Source organism: Stylophora pistillata, chromosome 2, assembly GCF_964205215.1.
Source record: "Stylophora pistillata chromosome 2, jaStyPist1.2, whole genome shotgun sequence".
Taxonomy (NCBI): domain Eukaryota; kingdom Metazoa; phylum Cnidaria; class Anthozoa; order Scleractinia; family Pocilloporidae; genus Stylophora; species Stylophora pistillata.
The window spans coordinates 8,737,609-8,746,553 of NC_142520.1; positions in this window are offsets into that span (position 1 = coordinate 8,737,609).

Below are 8,945 nucleotides of genomic sequence, written 5' to 3' on the forward strand. Positions count from 1 at the left end.
GATACCAACCATTGCCCCTCACCTGATGGAAATAGCCTCTAGCCCCATTGGTCCGTTCATAAAGAGAAGAAAATAATTGTGACTTATGTCAGTAAGAAGCGATCGAGTATCGTTTTCTCCATTACACGGGCTATCCCCTTTAAAACGTCAGAAAGTCTGTTGCGCTTGGGTTGTTATCGAGTGGGCTTCAATGCGGTAAAATGTTTACAGTACTGTCAATACATTGTGCGCTGAGTAAGTACAAACTCTATTTTATCCAGTGGTTATGCGCTACAACTGTAAGGGAAGTAGTGAACGGTTAGATAAAGATATCTCGGTATTGGAACATCCTGTAACCCCAAGCGAAATCCAACCGGAAAGAAGATATTATCGGCGGCTTTTAATAGGCTCTCCCGACGAAACAAATCAAGCCTTGTTAATATCTGTTCTTGACTTTTATTTTACTTGAAAAGAATATAGGTAATAAAGATAAATATATAAGTAAAAACAAAGGAAGAGATAAGATTAGACTTGTTTCGGAATGTAGTCTTTTGTCTCGTCAAGACGCAAAATCATTTGGAAACAGTTAACCACGTTGACAAAAATACGCGGTTATGAAATTGAAATGCTCGATATACTTTATTGTTGTTGTGCCATAAATAGCGTTCGGTGCAACACCTTTCAGAAATAATATGTAGGGTCTTTGAACATAATAGCCTAATTAACTACCTTCTGAAGTTGCTGTGACAAGATGTCAACCGACAAGCACACACTTTCAGATCTCCTTTGCACGATAATGAATGGAGTTTCGTTTAAACTTATTTAGATGTTTTACTTGCGGAATGAACAATCTTGTACGAAAAGGGAAGGGTGTTCACTCCGAGCTCATTTTATAAACACGCTCTCTAGAAAACAATGATTGTGATAAACAGAAGGCAGGTTTGGACAAGGAATTTTCATAATTAATGCCGTCAGCATTAATTTCCGGCTTCCTCGAATTTTATGGGCTTAAATTGTTAAATACTTTCCTCTCAACGGACGCCAAAGATCTTTAAAAATGTTTGACTTCCACCTCAGTTTGACAGAAATATGACATCAGTCATATATTTCAATAGCTTTATTTTTCATCAAATTCGCTAAATTTAGCTTCAACATGTTCATTTTGGATAAAGTACAGATTAATTCAGTTTAACATTTCCTACTCGTTTACTTCAACTTTTGGACAAGGAATTTTCATAGTTAATGGCGTCAGCGATAACCAACTTGTGACGGCTTTATCTTTTATTTTTCTTTAAATTGAGTTCCTACGTACTCAACGTTGTGTAGAATTGAATTGTTGAATGTTTTCCTCTAAATGGACACCAAAGCTCTTTAGAATTAAATCACTTCCACCCCAGTTAGGAAGAAAAAAAAAACAAAAAAACAAAAAACAAAAAAAGACCTATTACAGTTTTCATGTTTTTAATGATTCTGTGACAGAAATATGGCATCAGTCATTGATTTTAATAGTTTTGTTTGTCGATGAACTCGCTACTTTTAGTTTAAAAATCATAACTTTAGATAAAGTACATCTCAATTCAGTCAAACAATTCTCGTCGTTTATTTCATCGAAAAACTTTTGGAAAAGGAATTTTCATAATTAATGCCGTCAGCGACAATCAACTTGTGACTGGTTTATCCTTTATTTCCCTTTAAATTAAGTTCCTACTTCCTTGACTTTTCATGGAATTGAAAATGTTTTCCTCTAAACGCACGCCAAGCTCTTTAGAAATAAATCACTTCCGTCCCAGTTAGAAAAAGAAAAACAAAAAACCAACCTAATACACAATTCATGTTTTCCATCGATCCCATGACAGAAATATGGCATCAGTGTTCGATTTCAGTAGCTTTATTTTTCAATGAATTCGCTACGTTTAGTTTCTAAATTATAATCTTAGATAAAGTACTCATCAATTCACATTTCCTCGTCGTTCAATTGATCGATTAAATTTTGGGGGGAAATCGGCTAAATTGCAATTAAACATTTACCTTACTAACTCACAATTTTCGTTTCCATTCTAGTCAGGTTTTTTCTATTGAAGATGTTGCTTTAATAAAAACAAGCAATAATCCCAGCTGGCTCAAAATACACCTATTAATCATGTCCCTGCTATGCCATTTAAATCACATAAGGTCAAGGGAACGTACAACGTTTGACAAAGTAGGACAGTGGAGAACAGCGCAAAAATACGGACGAAAAGCCCAGCAACGAAGTGGTTGCACAGGACGATCCATAATTTAATTTTTTTCGTTCTTTTAAGAAACAGCTTTCTAAGAACATCATACTCTTTTTCTGTTGATCGTACCGAAAACTTTAACATAAATGAATAATCTACGAATTTCAGCGATAAATTAAGGATATTTCAATGAAATAAAGCTAAAAGGCACTAGCATTTGCATTACTCCACGCATGCGACGTCGTTGCTCAAAAGGAGTAAGCGCCCGTCCTGGTCACGTTGAGGCACATTTTCGAACTGGGTCTAAGCCGGATATTGTTTTGCCATCTTTCGCTGAAATTTCTCCAGATAAGGAATATCTGTGAGAATGATTTCAAAATAAGTTTTGAACTGATGGGGTACTTGCAATAGCTTTCCATAGGGAAAACACTAAATCGTAAAAGACATCTACCTTTAACCATGATTACTAAACTATTTTCATTAACCGCGTATTTTATCGACCTTTTACTATCTGCGTTACTGCAAAAAGTAAACCAAGCTATCTTAGTATCTTGAATTTCTCGTTTCAATGAAGCCAATGATTGCTCCACACCTGGTGGAAATAGCCTCTAGCCTCAATGGTCCGTTTATAAATAGAAGAAAATAATCGTGAGTTATGTCAGTAAGAAGCGATCGAGTATCGTTTTGTCCATTACACACTATCTACTTTAAAACGTTAGAAAATCTGTTGCACTTGGGTTGTTATCAAGTGGACTACAATTCGGTAAAATGTTTACAGTACTGTCAATACATTGTGCGCTGAGTAAGTACAAACTCTATTTTATCCAGGGGTTAGGCTCTAAAACTGTAAGGGAAGTAGTGAACGGTTAGATAAAGATATCTCGGTATTGGAAACCCAAGCGAAATCCAACTGGAAAGAAGATATGATCGGTGCCTTTTACTAGGCTCTCTCTACGAAACAAATCAAACCTTGTTAATATCTGTTCTTGACTTTTATTGTTCTTGAAAAGAATATAGGTAATAAAGATAAATATATAAGTAAAAACAATGGAAGAGATAAGATTAGGCTTGTTTCGAAATGTAGTTTTTAGTTTTGTTAAGAAGCAAAATCATTTGGAAACAGTTAACCACAGTGACAAAATTACGCGGTTGTAAAAAATTGAAATGCGCTATATATTTCATGGTTATTGTGTCATAAATAACGCTCGGTGCAACACCTTTCAGAAATGATATGTAGGGTCTTAGAACATAATAGCCTAGTTACCTACCTTCTGAAGTTGATGCGACAAGATGTCAGTCGGCAAGCACACATTGTAATATCTCCTTCGCACAAAAACGAATTAGGTCCCTCGTTCAGAACTTATTCAGACGTTTTACTCAGTTGCGGAATGAACAATTTTGCACGAAAGGGGAAGGGTGTAGAAAACAACGATGTTGATGAACAGAAGGCGAGTTTGGACAGATAATTTTCATAATTAATGCCGTCAGCATTAAGTTCCTGCTTCCTCGACTTTTCATGGACTTATAAGATGTTGAATGTTTTCCTCTAAACGGGAGCCAAAGCTTTTTAGAAAAGAATGACTTCCACCCAAGTTAAAAGAAAAAGAAACTATTACAGTGTTCATGTTTTAATCCCATAACAGAAATATGACATCAGTCATCGATTTCAATGGTTTTATTTTTCAGTGAATTCGCTCTGTTTAGTTTCAAAATTATAGTTTTAGATAGATTACAGATCAATTCAGTTTAACATTTCCTCGTCGTTTAGTTCATCGCTAAAATCTTTGGACAAGGAATTTTCATAATCAAGGCCGTCGACGGCAACTTGTGACGGGTTTATCTTTTATTTCCCTTTAAACTGAGTTCCTGCGTACTCAATTTTATTAGGACTTGAGTTGTTGAATGTTTTCCTCTAAACGGACGCCAAAGCTATTTAGAAATAAATCACTTCCACCCCAGCTAGAAAAAGAAAATTAATTCGCTACGTTTAGATAAAGTACAGATCAATTTAGTTTAACATTACCTCGTCGCTTATTTCATTGATAAAGTTTTTGGATAAAGAATTTTCATAATTAATGCCGTCAGCGACGACGGTCAACTTGACACGGGTTTATCTTTTATGTCTCTTTGAATTAAGTTCCTGCTTCCTCGACTTTTCGTGGCAATGAAGTGTTGAATGTTTTCCTCTAAATAGACACCAAAGCTCTTTAGAAATGAATGACTTCCACCCCAGTTATAAGAAAAGAAAAAGATAAAAGAAACCTATTACAGTCTTCATGTTCTCCATCGATCCCATGACAGAAATATGACACAGTCATCTATTTCAAAAGTTTTATTTTTCAATGAATCCGCTACGTTTAGTTTCAAACCTATAATTTTAGATAGGGTACACATCAGTTTAGTTTAACATTTCCCCGTCGTTTGGTTCATCGATAAAACTTTGTGGTGAAACCGGCTAAGTTGCATTTAAACATTTACCTTACTAATTCACAATTTTCATTTCTATTCGAGTCAGGTTTTTTTTTTTTTTTTGGTAGATGTTGCAATCATAAAATCAAGAAATAATACCACCAAGCCCAAAATACACCTGTTAATCATGCCCCTACATGCCATTCAAACTATATAAGGTCAAGGGAACGTGCAAAGTTTGACAAAGTAGGACAGTGAAGAACAGCGCAAAAATACGGTCGGAAAGCAGAGCAACAAAGTAGTTGCACCAAACGATCTATAGTGGATCAGGCTCCGACAATTACCTGCGACGTGTTGACGACAATTTTGGATGGAAAACAATGTTTAGAAAATTATAGAAAACAATGATTGTGATAAACAAAAGGCAAGTTTGGACATAGTATTTTCACAATTGATGCCGTCAGCGACAATCAACTTGTGACGTGCTTATCTTTTATTTCCCTTTAAATTAAGTTCCTGCCTCGTCGACTTTTCATCAACTTGAGTTCTTGAATGTTTTTCTATAAACGGACGCCAAAGCATTTATTAGAATTTCCTAGTCGCTAATTCATCGATGAATTTTTGGGGTGAAGCCGGCTAAGTTGCAATTAAACATTTGCCTTGCTAATTCACAATGTTCCTTTCCATTCGATTCACTTTTTTATTTTAGATGTTGCATTGATAAAAAAACAAGTAATAATCTCAACTGGCGCAAAATATGCCTGTTAATTATGCCCGACTATGCCATTTAATGAGATGCAATGAATATATGAAGTTCATATATTTTGAACTGCGGTGTTAGATACGTATGATATGCGATCCTCGCTGTAAATAGCGCTATGTACTGCGAGGATCGCACATCCTACGTATCTAATACCGCAGTTCAAAATATATGAACTTCATATATTCATTGCATCTCATTTATCACTTCCACGGGTTTATTACGAATCAAAGTAATACGAATCAAAGTAATACGTAGGATCTTAGAAACACAGTGGATTCGTTACGAACTTTGTAAAAGTTATATTGTGACAGATGTCAGCCGAGAAATACGTATCCGACCTCTTTCGTGGTAAAACAAAGTTCGTCCTTTTGAAATAAGTCAGACGCTTCTCCTGTGGAATGAAATAATCTTGTGATAAAGGAAAAGAGAATTTCATTCGACCTCCCCTCATCATCTTGTTCCATAGAAACCAGGACGCGAGTTTCTAAGAGGAATTTTTACAATGAAGGCCATCAGTGACCGATCATCTCATGACAGGTTTATCTTTACGTTATCTTTTTAATTCGGCCTCTGCCTCCTTGAGTTTTCATTTTATTAATCACGTAAAATGTTTTCCTGCAAAACGATACCTGTATCCTGCAGAAATGAATGAATTCCACCCAAATACTGATTGAAGAAAAGAAAATATAAGTTGTACAGTGCTAATGTTTTGTATCGATCCCATAACAGCAGTATGACATCATTAGTCGATTTTAACTGTTCTATTTCTTAATTACTTCGCATTGTACAGTGGATAGTTTCCAAATAGACAATCTTAACATCCATATTTATAACAGATCATTTCATCTGAGCAGTTCTCCATCGTATAATTGATCCATAAATACGATTCTAAGCCGAAATAGCTCATTTTCATTCACAAATTACAGTTTATTCATTACCATTCAATTCAATTCTTCAGAGATGTTGCATAATAATTGAGAAACAACTAACACAACAACAATGCTGCCATTTGTAAAGCATACCTGTATATTTGTCTGCGGAAAATATCTAATTTTGCTCCTATCGAGACGCACACATTTTTTAACTCACGACTGCTGAATTGTCTAATTCATAGCGGAGCTTGCGGCGCGTGCAACGAAAATCTATTCTTAAAACAAAAAGAAAACAAAACAAAACTAAACAAGAAATATGATAAGCTGTTCTGCCTATCATTCTTCAAATAATACTTTTTCCAGCATGGAACCGCTCAAACAATTTTAGGTGAAAACGTTTTCTGTGTTTGTTGGCAGTACTTGACTCTATGAACGAGAGAGATTGCCTCTTTCGCATTCTTTCTATTTTTTTTTCAAGCACATACCTTGAATATACGTTTGGATGGCGAATTAGATCCTTAAACAGCTCTGAACAAACGATCTCCAACGCTCTCCAAAGGTACAGGTGTTTTCTACATTTTAAGCTATGGTGTTTAAGACTGACTATGGCAGCGAAAAGTCCTATTGTCCTATTGACCTATTGCGTTTCATAGCATTACTACTGTAAGGACGTTCCCTATATTTCATATGCAGTATGTACTCATACTCAATCAGGTTTTAAATCTACTTTCCTAAGAAAATGAAAATGAACTAATCGCGAGTATTGTATGGTAAGTCTACTATCTTGATTACTGAATGAAGGACAGTTGAACAAGACTATGATAGGAGTCACTAGATCAATAAATAAGTCTAACTTGCGTGAAGCGACACGCCGGTAAGCTGTAAAGCAAAAGGCGGTCGACCGTTAGGTGGCGTTGATACGCCTGTGCGACTCCTGCCATTCGCTGTCGCATAAAGTTTACCTCTTATTAGGATATCTTGGAACGACTGTCCTCTGCGATGTGATAACAAGGGCAAGTTTTAAAATATCATTTCCCCATCTGCAATTTTGGCAAAGCCGGATGAGATTGTTTCTTTGCGCGCACTATTTTCTTTGTCTTTTTTATATATACTTTCTCTTCCGCAGAAATAACTTCAGAGATACGTTTCTCAAAACCTACATCGAGGTATCCGGTCTTAATTACGACCCCTCTCCCGCAAAAAAATAGAAAAAAATACCAAAACTCCATTTCATCGGGGTATGTAGTCAATGAACTAACTAAACCCGCAATAAAGTGCTCGGACGGAATATCATTTGTAAGAAGGGTGCTCTTAAATCTTAGTTTTGGAAACACTTTACGATTTTGACACTACTTTGAAAAATAAAGGTAAATGTAAGACTTGAGCGTGCAGTTAGGTAAATCACTGCGTGAACTACGTCACTATCAACAGAATATACCGCAGCATTACTATCTCTTAGGTACCCTGGTAAATAGTTAATACGCTCCAAATAGCCGGTTAACATTTTTTTTCGCGAAGAACACTCTTTTTTACAATTTCTCCGTCAGCTCCCTAGGGAAGCAAATAAAAGTTATTGGCAGAGGCTAAAGATCACGTAGCAAATAAAATGCGCTACGATGCATCAGTACCAGTCTAACTAGAAATCTAATAAAGTTTGTCATTGATTCAAACGTTATTCTTGATATAATAATCGATGCGTTTGCTCATTTTCTCTTCTGCAGCTATCCTTCCTTTGATGATGGAGTTGTAAGGAACAGGTGAGGCAGCGTAATTCAAATTTTATGTATCTTAAAATGAATAGGAAAAAATATTAGGAGGCTTATTTATCAATAAATTTTGATTATTTACAATAATCAGTCATAGATATTACGTTGGTACATCAGTCCGATTGGGGATCTAAACGTGAGTTGAAGAAACTAAACAATAACTGAACAAGAAAAAATAAAGAATAACAGCGCTTTCACTTTGATCTCCCCAATTTCTACCCTTAAAACTTAAGGTGATTCCTCAGTATTGCATTGCGCAACCCGTATTGTGCATAGAAATCACGCAATCGGGTGAAAACGTACGCGCATTTCGAGAACGCGATATTGTTTTTAAATCAATGACCGGGTAAAAAGGTACAATGGTCCTCAGCTCTTGGACGAGCACGCTGACCTGTATTTCTTACTGCATAATTTTGGTGTACAAATTATCCCGTTTAAATTGGAGAAGTTTAAAAAAAATCGTCGACGGTAAAAAATATACAGCTAAAAGTGTGCAAAAGTCCTGTTGATGTACCGTGAACGGATGAAATGACGCGTGTGGTTAGAGCCAGTACAGGTATAAATGGGGTGTACAGGCACAAGCACGATGATCTTTCTTTTTTATTGTATTTTTCGAAACACACGCTGGTAGGGAACATGTAGGGAAAGTTGAAAACAATTTGTGCGATAGCCTTTATTTTCTGAGGAATCACGTTAAACCTAATTCTAATTTTTGCGTCAGTGAAGTAACGAGTTTCGTTGCTCATTGTTAGTTAGGCATGAATATTATTAATATAGACAGTATTTTTCGTGTCCATTTTCATCATTATCGTTATTGCTGTCATCGTTACGATCTAAAAATATGTATTTTTTCTTTTATTCATTTATATATTTATGTTTCTCATAGAAAGTCTATGTACCCATTTAAAAAATTCTTCGTACATCTTTAAAAATGGGGAAG